General features: G+C 45.4%; 1 long non-coding RNA gene across 1 annotated transcript in view; it reads left to right on the top strand.

Moving 5' to 3' along the window:
* The first annotated feature begins 8,406 nt into the window (after positions 1 to 8,406).
* LOC138467457 (uncharacterized) overlaps positions 8,407 to 23,185 on the top strand; it is a 229,747-nt gene continuing 214,968 nt past the window's right edge. Inside the window, exon 1 of the long non-coding RNA XR_011268101.1 lies at positions 8,407 to 8,483. This is a non-coding gene — a long non-coding RNA (uncharacterized lncRNA). The remainder of the gene's footprint in view (positions 8,484 to 23,185) is intronic.

Raw genomic sequence — 23,185 nt, 5'->3', positions numbered from 1 at the left:
ACAATACAAAAAACTTATTACTACATTGACAAGATGGGTTATTTTACTTAACCTAACTCGTCCCAATTACCCTTAGGATGCATAAAGTAAATTTTTAATCAAATACTAATGCTTAAAACTTGTAGCCATTTAAACAAGTTTAATAGACAATCACAATTTTGTCCTACACTATTCACAGTGTTAGAGAGAGATGTATCTAGCACCTATCCCACCTGTTCTCATCCAAACGTGCTTACCAATGCATAGTATAATCATCAAGTCCACACACCTATTCAGAACCTTCACTATGGTCCTTACACAGTCTAATGGAGTGTGGCCTCACCTCCATTTCGATACTGACTTTACTCTCTGTTGGGCAAAGTTCAAAGATTTTTCTCAAACCTAATTCAGATAAACAGAGTCAAGTTCGCTTTTACTAAACACACCCATAAGACACTCTATGTGTTCCTAAATATACTAAAAGTGAAACGCCCCTAAATAGGCAGAAATGAATAGACAAAAAGGGAGCTTCATACCTTTATAGCACTCAGTTCAGGGAGTTATTAATTTCTGAGGTCTGGAATCATATCCACAACTTCCTGAATCAAACTTCTATTTTTCTTAAATAGCATTCCAAGGGAGTCAAACGTATTCCCTAAATTGTAGCAAACACAAAACCTCACCCTAGTAAGTCATTTAGACAGAAAAATACCTTCCAATAATGAATTACCAAAACATTCCCTAGGCATAAGTACCCCATCTTACCTTTGAGGGAATCTACAGTCCAATTTCATCAGCATGGTGCAGTAAATTTGGCGCTAACCTACTCGTAAGGCGAGCCTTCCTATTTATGATGTGCGCTACAATTGTGCGCACTTTAATGATGTCATCACGTCCAAACGTGACACGATGACGTCATACGTACCGCGCAGCACCAAACAAACATGGTTGCCACGGTGATCCACGAAAGTGTCAATAGCAAAGGTATTGGTATTCGCACACCTCCAAAGGGGCGTGAACATATTTCTTCAAAATAAGGAAGAGAGAGAGGAGAAAGACCAGCATTGAAAAATACTATCTCTACATAGTTGTGGGGGCCCAAGGGCACACAGATAATTTCTACCTGTCCCTAAAGGTACACAGACGGTTATTACCTGCCACTAAAACCAGAAACTGGAACTCTCCCAAATTAGTAGAAATCTCTAATGGTTGAATGTGCCAGATTTCTTAAGAGGCACAATATAATGTAACACAAAGGGTCCAACATTCAGGTTTGGTCGTACACTGATCACGTGTTCATATGATATTATCATATGAAAACACTGTACGAGTCAAAGACACATTTAGTCATTTCCACTAAGTAATACAGGATACCCTAGAAATAAATTCCTAATTCACAGTAAGAGCCTCTAGATAGGAAATACCTACAGTCAGTGCATGACACGTCCTATAGTCTAAAGTAAACACAGGAAAATTGCTTGATCTATTTAATATTGTGCCACTCAATATTTTCATTAAGTCCTGTTATATGACTGTTGGTTAAAAAGATCAATTTTTGTTCTAAATTTATTAATTTTCTGTTGATATCTTCCTGTGACTTTCCTTTTACTTTCTTCAAGATGCACCATTCGAAATCCATGAAAGAATGGCCCTTTTCTTCAAAATGTTTCACCAGGGGGGCTTTTTCTACATGGTTCTTAAGGCAACTCTTGTGTTCTATCATACGTGTCTTGCATTTTCTGTTGGTCTTTCCTATGTACAATAAGGCACATGGGCATCTAATCATGTAAATCACATTATCTGTTTGACAATTAGTATGTTCCTTCATTTGCCATTCTGATTTTAAACCCAAGTTCACAGATGTCATTTTGCGGGTAAGTGGACACATAGTGCAATCACCACAAGGATGATGACCTACAACCCTAGGTCTCCCCCATAAAGTACTCTGTCGTGCTTCAGGGGTATAGGTTTTCTGTATATCATTGCGCATCACTAAGTTGCGAATATTGGTACTTTTCTTAAAAGCCACTAAAGGGGTGGGAATGGTCATTACCTTCTTCCAATTCCTCTGGATAATGTTTTTAACTTTATAAGAAATATTGCTAAAGGTGTTGACAAATACCAATGGTCGCTCTACCGTCTCTCTGTTTTTCTTCTCAAAAAGCGCTTCTCGATGGTTATTAAAAGCTCGTTTGGCTGATTGTTTCACAATCTTGGCGGGATACCCTCTCTCAGTGAGTTTGTTAATCAAAATATTGGCCCCATCTTCATAGTCCGACCTTGTGCTGCTGTTGCGTTTAAGGCGTAGAAATTGACCAAAAGGCAAATTGTCACGCACATGTTTGGCATGGTGACTGCCATAATGCAATAATGCATTCTTATCAGTACTTTTTACATATGGTTTAACCCATAGTTGGTTATCTCTGTGGTAAATGGTCAGGTCTAAATAGTTGACTTCATTGGAACTCATAGAAGCTGTGAATTTCAGATACCTGTTCTGATTGTTAAGCCACACAACAAAACTGTTAGCTGTTTCTAATGTTCCATGCCACACCATAAACACATCGTCAATATATCGTAACCACTGAGATATTTGATGTCTAAACGGGTTAACCCCAGAGTAAATAACAGTTTGTTCCACCATGTCTACATATAGGTTGGCTAAATTAGGGGCCATCGCTGCTCCCATGGCCGTGCCTTCCACCTGCATGTAAAATTGGCCCATAAATTGAAAAAAAAATTTTGTCAGAGCCATTTCAGCACACCATATAATGAAAGCATTCTGCCCTAGGCGGACCCGGTAAGTCTCCATTCCAAATGCCATTCCCCATTCCCATTTGATCCCCCATAGGGCTCAATCGGAAGGGGGAAGGCACTAATAACGGGCCCGCTAATTGCGGCACCGTTATTAGTTTAGTTTAGTTTATTATTTGTATTGCGCTCCAGACCCAAGGGTATTCAGGCGCAAGGCATAAGGATATTCAAAGCTTGGTTACAACATGTAAAATACAATTATGTGCAAGTGCCGCTTGGTTACATGTTGGCACAATGAAGTTACGATATATACAGGCGGGTACATTGATGGCATGCATAGTTTTACACAGTGGTTGGTGCATGCAGTGTAGAGAGAGGTGCCGGGCAAAGTCAGCAAGGTATATGCCTAGATGTCTGCAACTTTGAGCCAACTAGTGATGCTTTGACGGAACTTGTGATAGGATTGATTGATTCTTAGAGGGGAAGGTAGTGAGTTTCATAGGAGTGCTGCCTTGACCTGGAAGCTGCTGCCTCCTATTTTGACATGTTTGTATCTGGGGATCCAGAGGTAGTTGGTTTTGGCGAGTCTGGTGATTCTTGTGGTAGGCTTCAAAGTGAATCTGTCGGATAGGTAGCGGGGTGCTGCATTGTTCAAGCATTTGTGCGTGAGGGAGGCAGTTTTTAGTTTTATTTTGTCGTGAGTGGAAAGCCAGTTGTTGGCTCTTCTGGTGTTAGAGATATGTTCTCTCTTGGGGATTCCTAGGGCTGCTCTTAGCGCATTATTTTGTAGGAGTTGGATTTTTTTGATGGTTTGTTTATTGGCTCCTATGTATAGTGCGTTGCAGTAGTCCAGTCTGGATAAGATGAGGGCTCTGGCTAGGGTGATGCAACTGTCCTGCGACAGGAAGGCCTTGCCTGCTCTGATCAACTTGCATGTGGTCAGACCACACATCCTTTAAGATTCCCGCTAAGGGACCTCGGGATTGGGCGGTATGGCATTACCAGCACCGGTCTCCTTAACGGTGCCCGGTATCCCTTACCGCCCACCTCGGAATGAGGCCCAGTGTCTCAAAAGGCATAGTCAGCACGCTTCTGTGGAGAACGCTGGCAGCAGTTGTCAGTAAGGCGCTGCCCCTGTAATTTTGTTTACATAATGATGTCCTTTATACATTTCCAGGACAGGTTATTTGAAGTGTGAGGGCCTGTGTGACAAAGGAATTGCAGGGTTCCCTAATTTGCATATGTAATGACATCAGTGTGAAATCAAGGAAAAGGATGTTACAGGAAGTGACATGAGGCTTTTATACTTGAGGATATCATGGAAAGCACAAGAAATTGTCACAAGTAAACCAAAAAGCAAAACAATTTAATGTGCAATACATGGTATGTTATGTTGATTTAGACTGTGTCCCGCTCCCATTTTTATAGTCTGCTGGCCCTCTATGCATGCAATCGCGGGACCCGATGCGGTTCTTGCTGACCTCTACAGATGGGCGATGGACAGTGCTTTAAGTGGGCCGGGGCCTGCCGGGGCCGGGCCCCGCCAGTCTCCAAAAAGTGGGGCTGAACCGGGGCCCTGCCGGGGCCCCCCAGTCCCACCACGCCATGGCAGGACGCATTATCCCGCCACGGCCGCAGCCGCGACGGGAGATGCGCCCGCCAGTGTAACGTTAGGCAAGTGGACAGAAGTGCCAGCCAGCCACAGCGTCGCTGAGGCTGGCTGGCACTTCTGTCAGTCACTGTAACTTCCCTGATGACCCCCCATCTGAGGGGTCATCAGGGAAGTAACAGTTCCTTTGTTTGCCCTCGCCAGGTCACTGACCCTCTGTGAACCTGCAGGCTCCATGATCTAATACGTAGATTACATCACGGAGCCCGCGGGTTCCCAGAGGGTGAAAGACGCCTCGGGCTCTGTGATCTCTGCTCAGAGCAGTGATCACTGAGCCCGAGGTGCCTGTCTCCTTTGGCAAATCTTTATAAAAGATGCCTTGAAATGTGTACATTTCAAGCCATCTTTTATAAACGTAGAAATATTTCTACGTTTATAACAGACGGCTTGAAACGTACACAATTCAAGCCATCTTTTATAAAGCTTTGTCGACGGACAAAACCACCTTGCGTTTTGTCCGTCCTCAACGCTTTATAAAAGATGGCTTGTACATTTCAAGCCATCTTTTATGAACATAGAAATATGTTACAAATGTCTATGTTTATAAAAGGTGGCTTGAAAAGTACACAAACCATGGTAAGGTAAGCACACAAGTGTGCGTAACTTACTATGGTTTGTACACTTTCAAGCCACCTTTTATAAACATAGAAATATGTAACATTGCTATGTTTATAAAAGAAAGCTTGAAAAATACACAAACCATACTAGTACGCATACAAATACATAAATGCTCTACTACATTTATATATTTGTTTGCGCACCCTACTATGATTTGTGCACTTTTAGGCCACGCCCACAGCGGATGCCACGCCCCCAAACGAGGGCCCCCCCTCAATTTCTTACCCCACTTAAAGCACTGGCGATGGACCTGTGGATGCCCCTGTTGACCAACTGTTTTAATGCATTTCTTCTATGCACTGCTATTATTTATGGCACAATAGAATTAATGGGACGTTTTGTTTCTACAGCACAATGTGAACAAAATCATTTCTAAGCACTTCTACTTTTCACAGGGAAGTCATAGTGAGATAAAATGATTTGCCTAAGATCACACACTTCAGTTAAGTCATGATGCAGCGATTTGACCCCAGTCTGAAATGTAGAATTTTGGCCACATATATCCTCCATCTCTAGCTGGTAGACGGATGTGTTTTTGTCTACCAAGAATACTCTATACACAAATCATAATAAACCACTTCGACAAACATATACATCCTTTTAGAATTCTGTTGATAAAAAGAGTATAATTGTAACCATGTTTCCTCATTTTGAACAGAAGTCTGAATGGATCAGAATACAGAGCAACATGAGACTAAAAAATAACTTGGCTAAAAAATAACTTGAGTTTGCTAAATATAATTTTTCAAGAATTAGGTGAAACAAAATATGTTGATGAGGTCACCAGGGTTAGTGAAAGTTTTACACATGCATTCAAGTGGAGGGTTGGCAGGGCCTCAATGCACTGGAGTACGAAGGGCCTTAAAAGTGTGACAACACTGGGCAGCAGTATACTTTGTCGCTGACTCCTTAGACACCCACCTCCCTCTCACCTGTTGCTTGCCTTTTCTCAACATGTGTGCAGCAATAGAAACAAGGATCCTGGGAGAATGCTGATACTGCAAATACAATGTTACATTGTTTGTATATGTAAAAGAAAAAAGTATGTGTCGGTGGTCGGTGGCTGTTTAGATGACGTGTGGCAAATTTCAGGGCCATTTTTATTTTTGGGGGCAAGTGAATGTGTGGTCACACAAATGACTAAAAGCTGGCTACAATTTCTCAAAACAGCCTCTGTTCACTGACAAATATTTGTTTTTTTAAATAAAAGGATGGATCAGAGATTTAATTTAATTTTGTTTTTTTTAACAAAGAAAGCGATGTAACATAGAATGTGCATTGTGTTTGAATAAGGACAGAAGAGGAAGAATGGAAGAAACCCTACAGGCAAAGTGGGAGGAGTCGGCCCCTTCTATTGTTTGTTAAGCCCTCTTGCCAGCCACCTCTTCAACCCATACACTTCCTCCCATGCTTGCTCACATTAAGGCACCACTGGCAGGGAAAAAACAGTGTTTTTCGGGATAAACTGAGTAGGCATTTGTTCTCCTAGTGGTGCTTTTCTAGGGTTTATTGGATTTAACTGAAAACCAGAAAGCCTAACAATAAGCAATAGGAAGTGTATAAAGTCGCTATGCTTAATATACAGGCATCATCTACCAATTCAGAAAACTATGCATTCTTTGATTGGTTCTGTATCATTTCTACTGGTTTAGTAAATATGCATATTTTCTTTTATTATTATAAATTGAGAGCTGTGATTATGATTCTAGTGTGATTAAATGTAAAATATTAACAGCTGTCTGGAAAACGTTGCACCATTTCATAAAATGCATTGTCAAAGTCAATATATCTGGCTTCAGAAATGAGAGGATGATTTTATTCAATACAAATACGTCTGTTACCATTTGAGAGATACTTATCCAGTCCTAAGTTTTAATTTGAATTCTTGAATTTGTAATTTCTATTCTGCCATTTTAATTGTGAACTACAAAGTTCATAAATAGAAGGAAAAAAGAGGGGTGTGAGCCTCTCGGTTATGCCTATGTTGGACACTAGTTCATGGCATGTCATTTGCAGGAAATATTTTTGCCTTCACCTTTAAATGGTTGACCATAAATTGGTTCAGTAGTTTGGCAACATTAATAAATCATTCATTATACAGTATTGTAGTGATTTCAAGGTGCCGCACGTCAGGTGTGTTTTTGATATCCATGCCTGTGTATTTTTTCCTTTCTTTGCATTCTGAGACTTGTAGTTCTACATTTATAATGGAAAAAGTAAACATACACCACAATAAGCTAAATGCAAAGGAAAACTCCAGGGCTCAATAAGCAGTGTACTCCTGTTATGGGAAGCCTACAGATAACTTTATTTATCAATAGATCACTAAACAGAAGGGAAATCTAAAACTTTAGCTGCACTCAAAGACATGGGCTTCATTACGAGGTTGCCGGTAAAACCCACCGTTAGGTGGTGGGTTACCGGCAACCTGGTAACACTGTTACTGCTGCCTGACATTCCGGTGCTACCAGGATATCACAGGCGGTGGTATGGTTATTTGCCATTCCCATGGAGTCCCATAAGACTCCATACGAATGGGAAAGCTGAAATACCAGCACCGTTAGTAAAGGTGCCGGTTAGTAACGGTGCCGGTGCTTCAGTGAAAAACCTGCCGGTAGGGGCCTGAACTCCCGGCCGGTCAGGCCTGCCGGTAGTTCAGTGTCCCTACCGGCATTATTATAGTTTGGCGGTCCAGAAAGGGTGCCGGTTCCTCTCCTACCGACACCTTTATTTCCAGACCACCAAACTCATAATGAGGGCCATTTAATATTGTTAGGAAGATTGAATGTTATCCTGTCCTGCTAACCATCTCTGAATGCTAATGGAATATTGGTGCACTGTGTGACTAACAGCTCAAGGGAATGTTGTTAAGTGCTTGAGTGTGAATGTTCTGAATGTGTCAGTTGGGGGCCTGAGATAGAATGCAAGTGAATGGCCAATGAGTGGTCTCATAATCTATATATATAAAAGTCAAAATGTATTTGTGGTGGGATTTGTGGCGAAGCGTTGTTCCTTATACAATTCCACACTGTTTCACCAAGCTGCACCACCTTTTGCATAGTTGCCTGTTAGGGCCCTCCAGACATTATTGGCTACATGACATTTGGACACCCCACCCCTTTCCCTGGATTTAGGCAAAAGTAAAAAATTGGGTGTGGGTTTGTGCGTTTGTGGCACAGCGTTGTTCCTTATACAATTCCACACCGTTTCACCAATCTGCACCACATTTTGCATAGTTGCATGTTAGGCGCCTGCGGACATTACTGGCTACATGACATTTGGACACCCTGTAACGTGAACACTATATATTTTTAAATAAGTACGCTGAGACTGAAAGTAGATGTTTTCCTGTTAGTGAAACAACCTTTATTTTCTTTTCTATTTTAGGAAAAAGGATACGTTTTCAACTTGGTCGAGAACTTCTACCGATGATAGCTTCATGCAGCGGACTTGGTTCCTTCAGGTAAGTCTCTGAGGGTAGAAATGTTCTATTCTCATTTCCTTCAAGCCTCTCTCATAGTTTCTGTCAGTTCATTTTGTTTCAAATGCCTTTGCCTTTTCTCGTTAATTCACTACAAATGTTTGCAATTTCTTAATCCTTTAACACCTTGTTTAGTAGTCTCTTCAGCCTTTAACTTTTAATCACGATATGTAATGGTTCCCTTTTCTTCTCCTTTCACCTTTCTTTGTTTCTTCTTGTTGTTGCGTGTATACACTTGTTCCCTTCCGATTAAGTGTCCATGTGATATTAACAGGGATTAACCATTGACACAGTCTTAGAACAGTTCTTTCAGGGTAAAGCGATCATGGCTTCTTCCCTTTCACTTGTGTGAATCAGTGTGTGAAAAGTCATATCCTCATTCCACTTCTTCCGTGACATTTACTTATACTCCACAAAGGAAAAGAGGCTAATTAGCATTGACACTGCAACGCCAAAAAGCCCTTCAGTCTGCCTCAATGTCAAGCGTATTTTCTCTATGTACCTTTTCGCGTTCTCAGTCTTCTCAACTCCTCTGCTCTGATACGTTGTGCGTCGCTGATGGCGGGGGATCAAACAGCTGGGCCGAGCGTTTCAGCGTATGGGAGTTGTACACGCTGCTGAGCCCAGCCCCCTCACAGCTGAATCTCTGTCTCCTCGCTCCTCCCCTTAGAAGCGGTGTAGCCTATTCGCTGAGGCCGCCAAGCCCCCTCACCGTCAGAGACTCACCGTGTTACGTTTCCTCGCTTCGATAGGCAGAGGCGTGTCTCCGTAAAATTTCTCAAGCGAACAGCCGGCACTCTTCCTACGTGCTTCGCTCGGCTCCTTCAGCGTCCTCGGTAAGACACAAACCTTCTTCTCTCATTCACAATCGCTCAACAATAAATATTGGGAACGCGCAACGGCGCAACTTTTACTTCTTTAAGTTAAAACAGTTTTCTTTGTTTTCTTGCCCGACCTCCTCATTAAGCCCAGCTATAACCGTCGTTTTCCTCCTCCAGCTCCTCCGTTCCCTAGCAACCAGCAAAACAAAAGAAAAGGTCAACAGCTTGAATCCCTGACGTGATTGGCTTTAAGCACTGTCAATTATCCTCCCCAGCTGACAGAAATATTTAACCCTTTGATGCCCTAACACTTTGATGCCCTGTTTATCCTGGTATTGCCAGAGTCAGCGCCTGACGGGAGTTCTCCTGTGCACTTCAGAGTGGATTCATTAGACACCCCCTCTTCTAGGCCCTTACGCTCGGGAAGGGTGGCGTTGCGAGACAAAAAATCGGCCTGTGCCAATAACTTCCCAGGTAGATGTACCGTCTTGAAGGTGAAAGGTTGAAGGGCAAGAAACCACCTGAGGACTCTGGGATTTGTGTCCTTTTACGAGCTAACCACACCAGTGCAGCAAGGTCAGTCACCAAAGGGAACTCTCGACCTAGCAGGTAATATTGTAATGCCTCTATAGCCCACTTTACGGCCAGGCACTCTTTTTCAATTGTGGTGTAATGCATCTCATGGGGAAGTAACTTCCTACTTATAAACACAACAGGTCTTTCGGCCTCCCCTTGGTTTTGATACAGCACCGCTCCAAGGCCTGTATCCGATGCATCCGTATGCAAATAAAATGGCACGGAGAAGTCAGGACAATGTAGAATTGCTTTCTCGGAAAGAGCCTCCTTCAGGTTATTAAAAGCTCTCTCTGTTTCCGACGTACGCCATTCCTTCCGGGGTGGTGGCGAGGTCTTTAAAAGATCGGTCAGAGGTGTTGCCAACGTGGAAAAATGTGGTATGAACCTCCTGTAGTAGCCTATAAAGCCTAGGAAAGTCCTCACTTGCCTGGGATTCACAGGAAATGGTAGGTTTTTTATAGCCACTAATTTTTCCTCTTGGGGCTTTATGATGCCTTGCCCAACAAAATAGCCCAAATACTTTGTATGAAAATTAGCCATGAAGGACTTCTTAGGATTTATATGAAGTCCTGAGTTTTGTAGCAGTCGAAGTACTGTTTCCAGATGAACAAGGTGATCATTCCATGTTTGACTAAAAATAATATCATCCAGATACGCTCAGACATAACCCTCATGCCCTCTAATTATTGAGTTTGTCAACCTTTGGAACGTTGCAGGCGCTCCGTGTAACCCAAAGGGCAAGACCGTAAATTGAAATAAACCCGAGGGAGTGGCAAAAGCGGTCTTTTCTTTATCATTAGGATGGAGTGGTATTTGCCAATACCCTTTCGTTAAATCTATGGTCGTCAAAAACTTGGCCTTTCCGAGTTTATCAAGTAAATCTTCAATCCTAGGCATAGGATAGGCGTCGATTTTTGAGGTCTCATTCAGCTTCCTGAAATCTAAGCAAAAACGAGTTGTTCCATCTGCTTTAGGGACTAAAACTATTGGTGACGACCACTCACTACTGGAGGCCTCTATGACCCCCAACTCCAACATTTCTTGGATCTCTTTATTAATTGATTCTAGCTTCGCCTCTGGAATTCTATAAGGTCTGATCCTGACTACCTCCCCAGGTCGAGTCTCAATGCGATGGTAAACCAATGTTGTCCTCCCTGGTAAACTGGAAAAGGTCTCTGAATATTTCTTGTTGAGTTCTAAGAGTTCCACCTTCTGTTTCTCTGACAGATTTTCATTTATATTTAATGCCTCAATTCCCAGGTTTCCTTTTAACTGTGGGAATTGCTCCATAGGAATTTCCTTGGTGTTTATCATTGCTATAGACGTCTTTGGTTCAGACCATTTTTTAAGCAGGTTTACATGATACTTTTGGGTTGGAAATCTTCGATCGTTTTGTCTCACTTTATAGGTCAAAGGCCCCAGGACTTCTTCGATCACATACGGCCCCCTCCACGTAGCCAGCATTTTGTTTTCAGAGGTGGGTAATAACACCAACACCTTATCTCCTTTCTGGAAGGTTCTCAACTGAGCGTTTCGGTTGTAATAATATTCTTGCTTGATTTGATTCTTTAACAAATGTTCTCATGCAATTTTCTGCAAGTACTCCACTCTTTCTTTAAGCTGACAGGCATACTCTGTTAAGGAAATCTCCTGACCTGGATTTTCCTCCCAACTCTCCTTTAAAATGTCGAGTAACATTCTCACTGGACTCCCAAACATCAGTTCAAACAGAGAAAACCTTGTGGAGGATTGGGGTGTGTTGTGTAGTGTGAGTAATATCCATGGTAAAATCCGATCCCAACTTCTTTCCCCAGGTTCCATTGACTTGTGCAACATCTGCTTGATTGTCTGATTATATCTCTCTACAAGACCATCAGTCTGTGGGTGATATACAGCCGTTTTCAAATGTTTTATCTTTAGAATCCCACAAACTTGCTCCATGACGGCTGACATAAAATTAGTCCCACGATCTGTGATGATTTATTTTGGTATTCCTACTCGACTGATAAAGGGTATCAATACGTCACAAATGTTTGAAGCGCTGGTTGACCTGAGAGGGAAAGCCTCAGGATACCTAGTTGCGTAATCAATGACTACTTGTCAGGCTTTATCTTCAATCAGGATATTGTCCGCGGAAGCTGCTGAACCCCCGTAGTCCCCTTTGGATGCTAACCTCTTAACTGGTAACAAACAGTTCAGTTGAGAGCATCCCTAAGGGAAAGGGGGAAAATGGGACAAAATAATAAACTTCAGGTTTTGCTCAGCTTCTTTATCTCTTAACTTGTAGATAAAATAACAACAAATACACTTTAGTCACTAACCTTTCTTTTCCTAGGCTCTAACTTCTCTTTAACGAATTGAGTAAATAAACACGCCACCATACCTGAATATCCTCTATGAATAACCTAGAGGAAGTGTTTGTTTTCTACTGAAGAAAAAATAGAGTCTCTGATGCTCTTACTAACTTCTTCAATTCAGTATTGGAAAACTGCCATCTTTAGCTCACTCTCTCAGTTCCATGAATTAATCTTCTAGCAGTTCAAATTTCCAGAACACACTCATACCCATCTGGAAATGCTAGATCCGTCTTTTGTGTGAATCTCTAGCTTTAACACAAATTCCAAAAATGACACTCTTGCTTATTCCATTTAGAATTGTTTGTGCATGTGGAAAGATAGGAGTGTTCACTAATTGGATCTTTTGCTTGCGTAAAAATATCGCTCTTCAAAGAAGCGTTCACTTGACTAGAGTTATGCGCATGCGTGAAGGTATTCCTTTTCCTTCTAAAATGGTGTTGTCACGCCCTCTCACACAACCCATCTCTCACTTCCCCCCTCACACCTGTCTCCCTCATCAGGCGCTTCTCGCCGTCGTATTTCCCATCCACACCAGCGGGGAAAGCACGGCAGGCGGAATAGCATGTTTGGCGGACCCGCCTCTTTTCGCCCTTTTCTGCGTTGGCAGTTGCCATGGCGCCTCCTGCACAGCCGGCGACGCCAGGATACCAGGACGTACCGGCAGCCCCAATCGCTGGCCGCGTTGCGCTCCACGCAACGTGCGCGAGCAGTCACGTGATGCGTCACGTGATACCGCTCGCCGCTTCAAAAGAAGCCGGCAAACAAGACTCTTTGCTTCACAGCTACTTCTACGGAGGACTGCCAGGCGTTACCTTTGCTTCTTGTTTCTCTCCTTGCTTCGACCTTGGAACGCTTCTTGCAACTGCTCTTGGATTACCCTTGGACTCTGGCGTGCTCTCTGATTTCCCGGACATCTGACACCTATTTGTACTCTGGACTTGCTTTTGGATTGCCCTTCTGTTTTTGCAACCCTCGGATTGCTTCACGTTTTGCCACGGATCCAGTCTTGCTCCACCAGGTGCTTTCAGGAGTGCCAACTACATCATCCCAACCTGCTGTGGGTTCCCCTGCATAGGTTTCTTACCTACACTCCACCCCTTTTAGGTAAGCTGGTGTCACTGCATCTTGTTTACTCCTTCTGCCAATTGCCAATTGCCTTTTTGAGTGTTTCCTTGATTATAACCCTTTGCCTTACAGCACTCAGGGGTCCTTCCGGCGTTCCCGATACCAGGCTGACGACGACACTCCCACCTGTGGCCTCAAAGATTGCTAGGGCAGTATTTTACATTCTGCTCGAGCGGTACTTGGGGACGGAGGCATTACATAACTGCACGACCATCAAGTCGGACCCATCAAGTTAGAACAGACTGTGAAGCCTTATGGTCGTCCAGTTATGGATGTTTCAGCCGGGGACCCTGTGACTGCTTTAATGCAAGCAGTGACATCGCTTAGGACAGATATGGCAGCTGCTACCACTGCCCTCCGCACTGACCTGGCCTCTGCCACCACTGCACTGAACCACCGTCTTGATGCCATGCAAAGCACACAACATCCCTTACCTGTTGACGCCGAGTTCGGCGATGTTGCCCCATCCCAAAACACGATTCCCGTCACACCACCCACTCTGCCAGCCCCGTCTGTGGTGGTTCAGACCCCATTTCCTCTAGCAGCCCCTGACAGGTATCAGGGGATCCCTTGAAATATCGCACCTTCATAAATCTGTGCAAACTGCATTTCTTATGCCGACCCCAGGCTTTCTCTGATCCGGTCTCTAAGGCGGCTTTTCTTCTCTCCCATTTGTCGGGTGTGGCAGCCACATGGGCTAACCCATTGTTGGAGGGCAACCATCCTGCTCTGTACGATTTCGAGTTATTGACCCAAGAAATGGCCAAGGTTTTTGACACTAGATATAAAGCCCAATCCAGAGACATGGAACTCTTAGATCTTACTCAAGGCCGATCCACTCTCATTGAATATATTACCAAGTTCAACCAACTCACTACTGAGACTTTCTGGCCAGAGAACAAGAAAGCAGTGATCTATTATCGGGGCTTGTGTGGTTCCATGAAGGATGCTTTATCTGTGGTGCCTTCTCTTTCCTCACTCTATATCGACCTAGTTGATTTGACCTTGCAAATCGACGCCAGGCGGGCAGAACGTAAGGGGGAAGCAGGGTTATCCCATACCTCACCTTCAACCTCATCTGGCACCTTACCTGAACCCATGCAGATCGGCGGGGTACGCAGTCCTATTACTCATGCCGAACGAGAGCGCAGAAGGGCGGACAACGCTTGCTTCTACTGCGGTCTCAACGGGCATTTTGTAAAGGAGTGTCCCCGCCGGCCAAGGAACAAAGTTCCGGGTTTTCCGAAGACTCGCCCTTGAGATCAGGGGTTGGGGCGAGTCCTATATAAAATACCTCTGATCCAGCTTTTGGTCCCGTCCGACCTGTGGTGGTACAAGCTTCCTTAAACCCAGCTGCAGGAGTCTCCCATGCAGTACAAATAGTGATCGACTCTGGAGCTACAGGCTGCTTTATAGATATAGCGCTAGCCAGTTTGCTAAACTTACCTCTGATCAAAAAGAAACACCCCGAACCGGTTCATGCAGTAGACGGGAAGTCCCTAGCCTCTGGACCAATCTTACAACAGACAGCCCCGTTGGAATTAGTCATACAGGAAGTCCATAGAGAGACCATGTCATTTGATCTCATAGCCACGCCTCAGTTTGCTGTTATCCTGGGCATTCCTTGGCTAAAGAGGCACAATCCCCTGATTAACTGGGGCACGGGTCAGGTCTCCTTTGAATCAGAAACGTGTCAATACTACTGCCTGCTCGAGACACCTCGGGTTTCCAGTCCCGCAGACATCCTAGGGGTAGTCGCTTCTTTAGCCATAGAAGACAGATCCGACTCCCAGGACACTCACATGGTAGGGGCGGTCACGAACAACATACCTCCTGAGTATTATGAATTTCGGGCCGTGTTTGACAAAGGCTCTGCGGAAGGTCTTCCTCCGCATCGATCCTACGACTGCCCCATTGATTTAGTCCCGGACGCCCCCATCCCAAAGGGGCGGATCTACTCCCTAACCCAGACAGAAGAGGGAGTCCTGCAAGAATACATACAGCAGGCCCTGCGTCTGGGTCACATTCGCCCATCAACATCCCCAGCTGCAAGTCCTATCTTCTTTGTGCCAAAGAAGGAAGGGGATCTCCGTCCTTGCATTGATTACAGGCGTTTGAACGCCATCACGGTAAAAAAACGCTATCCGATACCTCTCATTACCCCATTGTTAGACAAACTCACTCATGCCACGATCTACACCAAACTGGATCTGCGGGGAGCGTACAATCTCATACGCATGCGGGAAGGAGATGAATGGAAGACGGCCTTCTGCTCACGACAAGGGTTGTTTGAGTACACAGTTATGCCGTTTGGCCTCTGTAATGCTCCTGCTACGTTTCAGCGCTTCATGGATGACATATTTGGCGATATCCTGAACGCTTACGTGGTAGTGTACTTAGATGACATATTGGTTTTCTCTTCCTCCCTCGATGAACACATCATGCATGTCAAGGAAGTGTTGTTGCGTCTTCAAGCCAACGCACTATTTGCTAAACCCGAGAAGTGCATTTTCCACACCAGTCAGGTTGAGTTCTTGGGGTTCCATATCTCTCCCGGGGGTCTCTCTATGAATCAGTCCAAAGTCCGGGCAATTAACGAATGGCCAATTCCGACCACACTCAAGCAACTGCAGTCATTTTTGGGTTTCGCCAACTTTTACCGACGATTCATAGCTGGGTTCTCCTCTATTGTAGCACCACTCACTGCGCTCACTAGCCCTTCAGTCCCCTATGTCTGGTCCGTGACACAACAAAACGCCTTTGACTCTCTGAAAACTATGTTCACCACTGCTCCGGTGTTACAACACCCTGACCCTGAACTCCCGTTTGTCCTCGAGGCAGACGCATCCTCCTATGCACTAGGAGCTGTACTGTCCCAACCATGTCCTGCCACTGGTCGTTTGCATCCGGTTGCATTTCACTCTCGTAAGTTCACAGCAAGCGAATTGCACTACACAGTCACAGAAAAAGAACTATTGGCCATTAAGGACGCTCTACAGACCTGGAGACACCACCTACTGGGCGCAAAACACCAGACGGTGGTGTTCTCCGATCATAAGAATCTCCAAGACCTTGCCTCCCTGAAATGTACAAACAGCCGACAAGTACGTTGGCATCTCTTCTTTGCCGCGTTCGACTTCGTGGTCAAACATAGACCTGGTGTCGGGCATGGGAAAGCAGACGCTCTGTCTCGTTCCCCTGGGGGGGAGGTTCTCCCACCCTTCCCTGAAACCTTGTTGAGTGAGACTCATGTAGTTTGTGTCTGCACACCATCACCTTCATTACAGTCCACCATACGACAGTGGGTCTCCCGCTATCCACAGTCACTAACAGAATGGGATCCGGTTATGCAGGATGGGCTACCCTTCGTACACGGGAAGCTTTTTCTTCCCACAAGTGAAACCAGGAACCTGGCGTTGGAGTGGTCTCATGATGCTGCCATTAATGGTCACCCCGGGTAGCATCGTACTCTGGAACTACTCAAACGCTGGTGTTGGTGGCCGACTATGAAACGCGACGTACAGAACTACGTCAATACCTGCTCAGTCTGTGCTCAGGGCAAGTCACGCAGGGGCCGACCTTTGGGTCTTCTTCTTCCTCTCCCGGTTCCTCCACGTCCCTGGCACACGGTCTCAATGGACCTGATTACCGACCTGCCACGTACACAGGGTTTCGATACTATGTGGGTCGTTGTCGACTCCTATACCAAACTGGCCCATTTCGTACCATGCAAGGGGGTACCCTCAGCCCCGGTCTTAGCGAAGCATTTCTTTAGGTCTGTCTTCTGTCTCTTTGGCCTGCCCCATGTTTTGGTGTCCGATCGAGGCACACAGTTCACCTCCCGTTTCTGGCGGGCCCTCACCTCTCTGTTGGGTATTGATGCTCATTATTCCTCTGCTTACCATCCAGAGAGCGACGGGCAAACCGAGAGGGTCAATCAGACATTGGAGCAGTATCTACGCTGCCTAACGTTACAGTATTAGGACACTTGGCTTAACCTCTTGCATCTCGCCGAGTTTGCTTATAACAATACATTGCACTCTGCTACTGGGTTCTCACCTTTCTTCGCCCTCTCTGGCCAACATCCAGGTACTCTTCCCATTCCGGACTTCTCCTCTTCTGATACCCCCGCCGCTTCGGCCTGCGCTCGGGATTTGGTCTCAGTCCATGCCCAAACATTGGTCCACCTGCGTGAGGCCCAATCCTCCATGAAAACTGCTGCTGACAGGAGGAGGGCGGATGCGCCTGCATACAAGGTGGGGGACCGGGTTTGGCTCTCTACCCGCCATTTACACATCCCTGGCTGTCGCAAACTTTTCCCTCACTTTGTGGGTCCATATGAGGTGGTCAAATGTCCTGAACCTGGTGGCTATGCGCCTGGCGGTGCCCCCCGCCTGGCGGATCCACCCGGTACTTTCACGTCTCCCTGCTTAAACAATGCCCTGGCCCTACCCGATTTACTGCCCCTCCTGCCCCAGTCTCTGTCTCGTCCCCCGATGTATTTGAGGTGCGGGCTATTCTGGGTTCCCGTATACACAGGGGCGGGTTGCAGTATCTAGTGGACTGGCTGGGGTACGGCCCTGAGGACCGCTCCTGGGTTGCTTCCCGGGATGTTCACGCTCCTCGCCTGGTGGCCCAGTTTCACCGAGAGCATCCTTCCAGCCCACGCGGTCGTGGGCCTTTGAGGAGGGGCTCTGTCACGCCCTCTCACACAACCCATCTCTCACTTCCCCCCTCACACCTGTCTCCCTCATCAGGCGCTTCTCGCAGTCGTATTTCCCATCCACACCAGCGGGGGAAGCACGGCAGGCGGAATACCATGTTGGGCGGACCCGCCTCTTTTCGCCCTTTTCCGCGTTGGCGGTTGCCATGGCGCCTCCTGCACAGCCGGCGACGCCAGGATACCAGGACGTACCGGCAGCCCCAATCGCTGGCCGCGTTGCGCTCCACGCAACGTGCGCGAGCAGTCACGTGATGCGTCACGTGATACCGCTCGCCGCTTCAAAAGAAGCCGGCAAACAAGACTCTTTGCTTCAGAGCTACTTCTACGGAGGACTGCCAGGCGTTACCTTTGCTTCTTGTTTCTCTCCTTGCTTCGACCTTGGAACGCTTCTTGGAACTGCTCTTGGATTACCCTTGGACTCTGGCGTGCTCTCTGATTTCCCGGACATCTGACACCTATTTGTACTCTGGACTTGCTTTTGGATTGCCCTTCTGTTTTTGCAAACCTCGGATTGCTTCACGTTTTGCCACGGATCCAGTCTTGCTCCACCAGGTGCTTTCAGGAGTGCCAACTACATCATCCCAGCCTGCTGTGGGTTCCCCTGCATAGGTTTCTTACCTACACTCCACCCCTTTTAGGTAAGCTGGTGTCACTGCATCTTGTTTACTCCTTCTGCCAATTGCCAATTGCCTTTTTGAGTGTTTCCTTGATTATAACCCTTTGCCTTACAGCACTCAGGGGTCCTTCCGGGGTTCCCGATACCAGGCTGACGACGACACTCCCACTTGTGGCCTCAAAGATTGCTAGGGCAGTATTTTACATTCTGCTCGAGCGGTACTTGGGGACGGAGGCATTACATAACTGCACGACCATCAAGTCGGACCCATCAAGTTAGAACAGGTGTGCGCATAGGAACAGAAAATAGAGTTCATGGCATATGCGCATGCGTAGTTGATCAGTATTTCTCCCTCCTTAATTTTATTTGTTCAAGTAGGAAAGAGGAAATTACTTAGCTCCGGACGCTAATCCTTGAAGAGGCAGCTGAATGAGGTACACACGCCAGGTTAGAATGTTAGTAAATTAAACATTACGTTTCAGGAACGCGTATCTATAACACTGTCACTTGCGCAGACAGTGTAAGATTTCTAACGCTAGCCCGACGTTAAAAGAAAGCACTGTTACCGTTAGAAGGAACAATGCTCAATAATTTTTATATGGCCGAAAAAACACACGACGCTGAAACGATGAACAGGTCTCCACACACCAACTTGCCACGCGCTAAATATGTGACGCAGTTCATTAAATAAGAGTACTGTTCAAGAAATCCAAAAATAAAGTCTTAAAAGAACAAAACGAACTACTCTTAAAACAAAGAATAAGAAAACAGGAACTAGTTAATAAATTGTATAGAAATTTAACTCCTTCTTGAATTTCACAAAGTTCAGTGGAAAAATTATAAAGTCACTTAATTTGCTTCTTTCTTTTACAGGAACGTTTCTGAGTTTCTTCTTAAATTCTCCAACACTTTCCTGATCCAAATAACAAATCCTAGACCCAAGGGCCTAGCTAAAGTTTCTAAATCTTAAGAGCTTCAAACATAAGACCTTCCACCTGGGCTGCTGACAATGAAAGGCGGTTTAGAATGTTCCAACAATGCCTTTCTTTTACTTCTGACCAATCACTGATCCTTTTGGAAGTCTCCATTTTGGCTTGGGAAGCTCTCCACACTCTGCACTAAAAATTAAGGCCCAAACCATACTTTATGTTAATCATACACTCATTCCACCACATTCAACCAAACCCCATGAAACCTGACACTACTAGGATGTATTTATGTCCTCTGGATGATGTACTAAAGGGCCGACAATATCCAACCCGATTCTACTAAAGGGCTCCAAAACAATTGGCATGGGTTGAAGTGGAGCTTTTTTTACATTTGCTCGATTTTTCTTCTGACACTCAGGGCAAGTCTGGCAAAATCGGGTCACTTGAGCATATATTCCTGGCCAGTAAAACCTCCCTAAAATTTTCTGTATGGTCTTCTCCGTTCCCAGATGACCTTCGCCCAATTGTAAATGAGCTACTTCCATGACGGTTTGGTAGTATTTACTGGGGACTAATAATTGTTTGGTAGTAATCCCATTCCCATCCTTACTGTACCGATAGTACAAACCCTTCTCTTTGATAAAGTAGGGTCCATTTCCTAATATTTCTTCCCGAACACTTGCCCTAGCATTTGCCAATAATGGGTCTAAATCTTGGGCCATGCGAAAACTATCGCCACCTTCATCAATTTTCCAATCGACCACTATCAGAAAAACATTTCTTTTGCCCCAGTCTTTCTTCAACCTTCTTATAGTGGCTTTGGTTTTCTTTTCTTTAATTAAGGTTTTCAGAATCTTACAGTGAGCAAAAGGGGTGTCTTGCAACCAACTCTCCTCAACTTTCTACACTATCCTGGCAAAGTTCGGTACATCTGACCCAATCGGAAGTGGCTCTGGCAATACCGGCATCACAGTGGCCCTGACCTCCATTTGTTCTCCAGCCACCTTTCAATTTATTTCTTTGGTAGGGTAAGATCTCACATCCCCGTGGATACACGGTATAGGAATCTTTTTATTAGAAAGCTTCACATCCCCTACTAGTTCAGTACTTACTACGGTTTGTAAACTGCCGGTATCCACCATGGCTCTCGTGGGTTTCCCATCAACCTCAGCCTCAGAGGTGTAGGAAAAGGGGATCTTGTCACTCTTGCTGGTTCAGACGTTTCTCCTTCCTTGGGAACCTCCATGTTCCCCACGTCCATAGGTTCCGTCTTGACGCTTTTAGGGCATATTCTCGCCAAGTGCCCCTATTCTCCACACTCGAAGCACTGTATTCCCTTGGGAACCACACTTGGTGCTCGTATCCCAGCGGGGCTTTCACTAATGGGTTGTACTCTAGTAGGTTCCCAATCTGTTTTTCTGAGCATTGAGTTGGGCCATCTTGAAGCACCTAGGCTCTTGGAAGCAGAATGGTTGAAGTTGGTATTTGGTTTGGTGTTTGTCAAATAACTCATTGAGTGACCCTGACCAGCTTTTTGATAAGCGGAGGCGATGTTAACGGCCTCCACAAGGCTGGGCCGATGATGTTGACGGACCCAGCACTGCATAGGGATGGGTAGAGCTTCAATGAATTATTCCATAACAATATTCTCATTCATTTCTTGTACCGTGGTGTTCATTGTCTGCAACCATTTATCTCCCAGTTCTTTTACCCTATAAAAGAGTTGTCGGGGTGTCTCTTCCGGTTGTAACTTGATCTCACGAAACTTTAGTCTATAGGGCTCTTCATCATGACCCAAACGTTCTAGGACCCCTCTCTTCATCTCCATATAAGTCGTCTCTCCCGTTGGGTTGGCCGCCTGATAGGCACTCTGCATCTCGCCTGTCATGAGAGGCGCAATATAATGGCACCAGCTTTCATTAGGCCATTGCGCATTCCTCGCCACTCTTTCAAAATTAACAAAAAAATGTGCGGGATCCTCTCCAGTGACATATGTTTGAAGTACTGATGCGGGGACCTGAGCATGTCTGCATACAGCAGTAGCCTCCAATAATTGGGCTCCAATAATTCATTACACACCCCCACACCATTTCCCGGAGGTCAGCACAAGTCAAAATGTGTTTGTGGGTTGTGGGTTTGTGGCTTGGCGAAGCGTTCTTCCTTATACAATTCCACACTGTTTCACCAATCTCCACCAGATTTTGCATAGTTACCTGTTGGGACCCACTGGGCATTACTGGCTACATTACATTCGGACACCCCACCTCGTTCCCCATATTTCAGCACAATTCAAAATGTGTTTGTGGGTTTGTGGCTTGGTAAAGCGTTGTTCCTTATACAATTTCACACTGTTTCACTCATCTACACCGAATTCTGCTTAGTTACCTGTTATGACTCTCCGGACACTACTAGTTACATGACATTTGGACAACCCACCCCTTTCCCCAGATTTCAGCATCTTCATACATGAGATGGTTGCCTGAAATCTGTAAAACATCAATGTGGTCGTAGAAGGACCGTCCCGACACGAGGAACAAAACTCGAGGTCCAGACACAATGGCGATGAGTTGGTCTTGAGAAAAGGAACCCATGTGCAAGGAAACTGAAGGAAGCGGAAGAAGCCTGCTGCGGGGTGTCTAGGAAAAAGAAGGATAAGAAGAAGGACAACACTGCGCCCAAGACAAGTAAGATCCATCACCCAAGGCATAAAGCGGGAGGAAAAGAGCCCACAACAGGAGGGACCAGCTGCTCATAAGGTGGAGGGAGAGCTGGGTCCAAGGGCTGAAGAGAGAAGCTGGGTAATAAGGTGAAAAAAAGCCCATAAAAGGAGGGATTAGCTACCCTTGAGGGTCAGTGAGAGCTGCATCCAGGGGCTGGAAAGGCTGAAGAAGGGGAAGCACCTGTGCAGAGACATGGGGCAAGGATTTTGAAGTGAAATAGGAGTTTGAAGTTGAGGAAGAAGCAGTGAAGTGGGGTTCCTTAAATCCTTAAGTGAAGTGAAGCAAGCCCAATGGTGGAACAGGCCCCCAAAAGTAGAAGAGTGAAGAAGCAGTATCTTTCCCATAAACTGAAGAAGGGAAACTGTCCAAGAAGTTGGACAAGGGGACCCATACTTGGAGAAAGGATGCTGTCCCATAAGCAGAAGAAAGGGCACGCTGTGCAGTGAAGTGCCATATCAGGAGTATTTGTGTCCACAGTCTGTTAAGGGACGTTTCTCCCCAAGCAGGAGAAGGTAGCTGTGATGTGACCAGTGGCTGATGAAACAAGTGGGCCCATGAAGAGAAATGCAAAGTTGTAAAACGCATCACGGGTTAAAGAGAGTAGCAGGAGAAGGAAGAAAAGAGGCCCTGTAAAAAGAAAAATTAACGCAACGTTAACGTGAAATGCCCAGCGCTGCATGTCTTAATGGGAGAGATGGCGTTATGCTTGAATTGGGGCTGAAAAAGTGGTGCGCTATAAAGGACCGTAAAATTAAGAAAGGTACTGTGATGGCAGGAATGGTGGCAAATGTTATTTCATCTGCGTGACGGTTGGAAA

This window comes from Ambystoma mexicanum, chromosome 4q (assembly GCF_040938575.1).
Source record: "Ambystoma mexicanum isolate Mex_15411 chromosome 4q, UKY_AmexF1_1, whole genome shotgun sequence".
Taxonomy (NCBI): domain Eukaryota; kingdom Metazoa; phylum Chordata; class Amphibia; order Caudata; family Ambystomatidae; genus Ambystoma; species Ambystoma mexicanum.
Note: the sequence above shows the minus strand (reverse complement) of the source record. Positions and strands in the feature narration are given on the sequence as shown.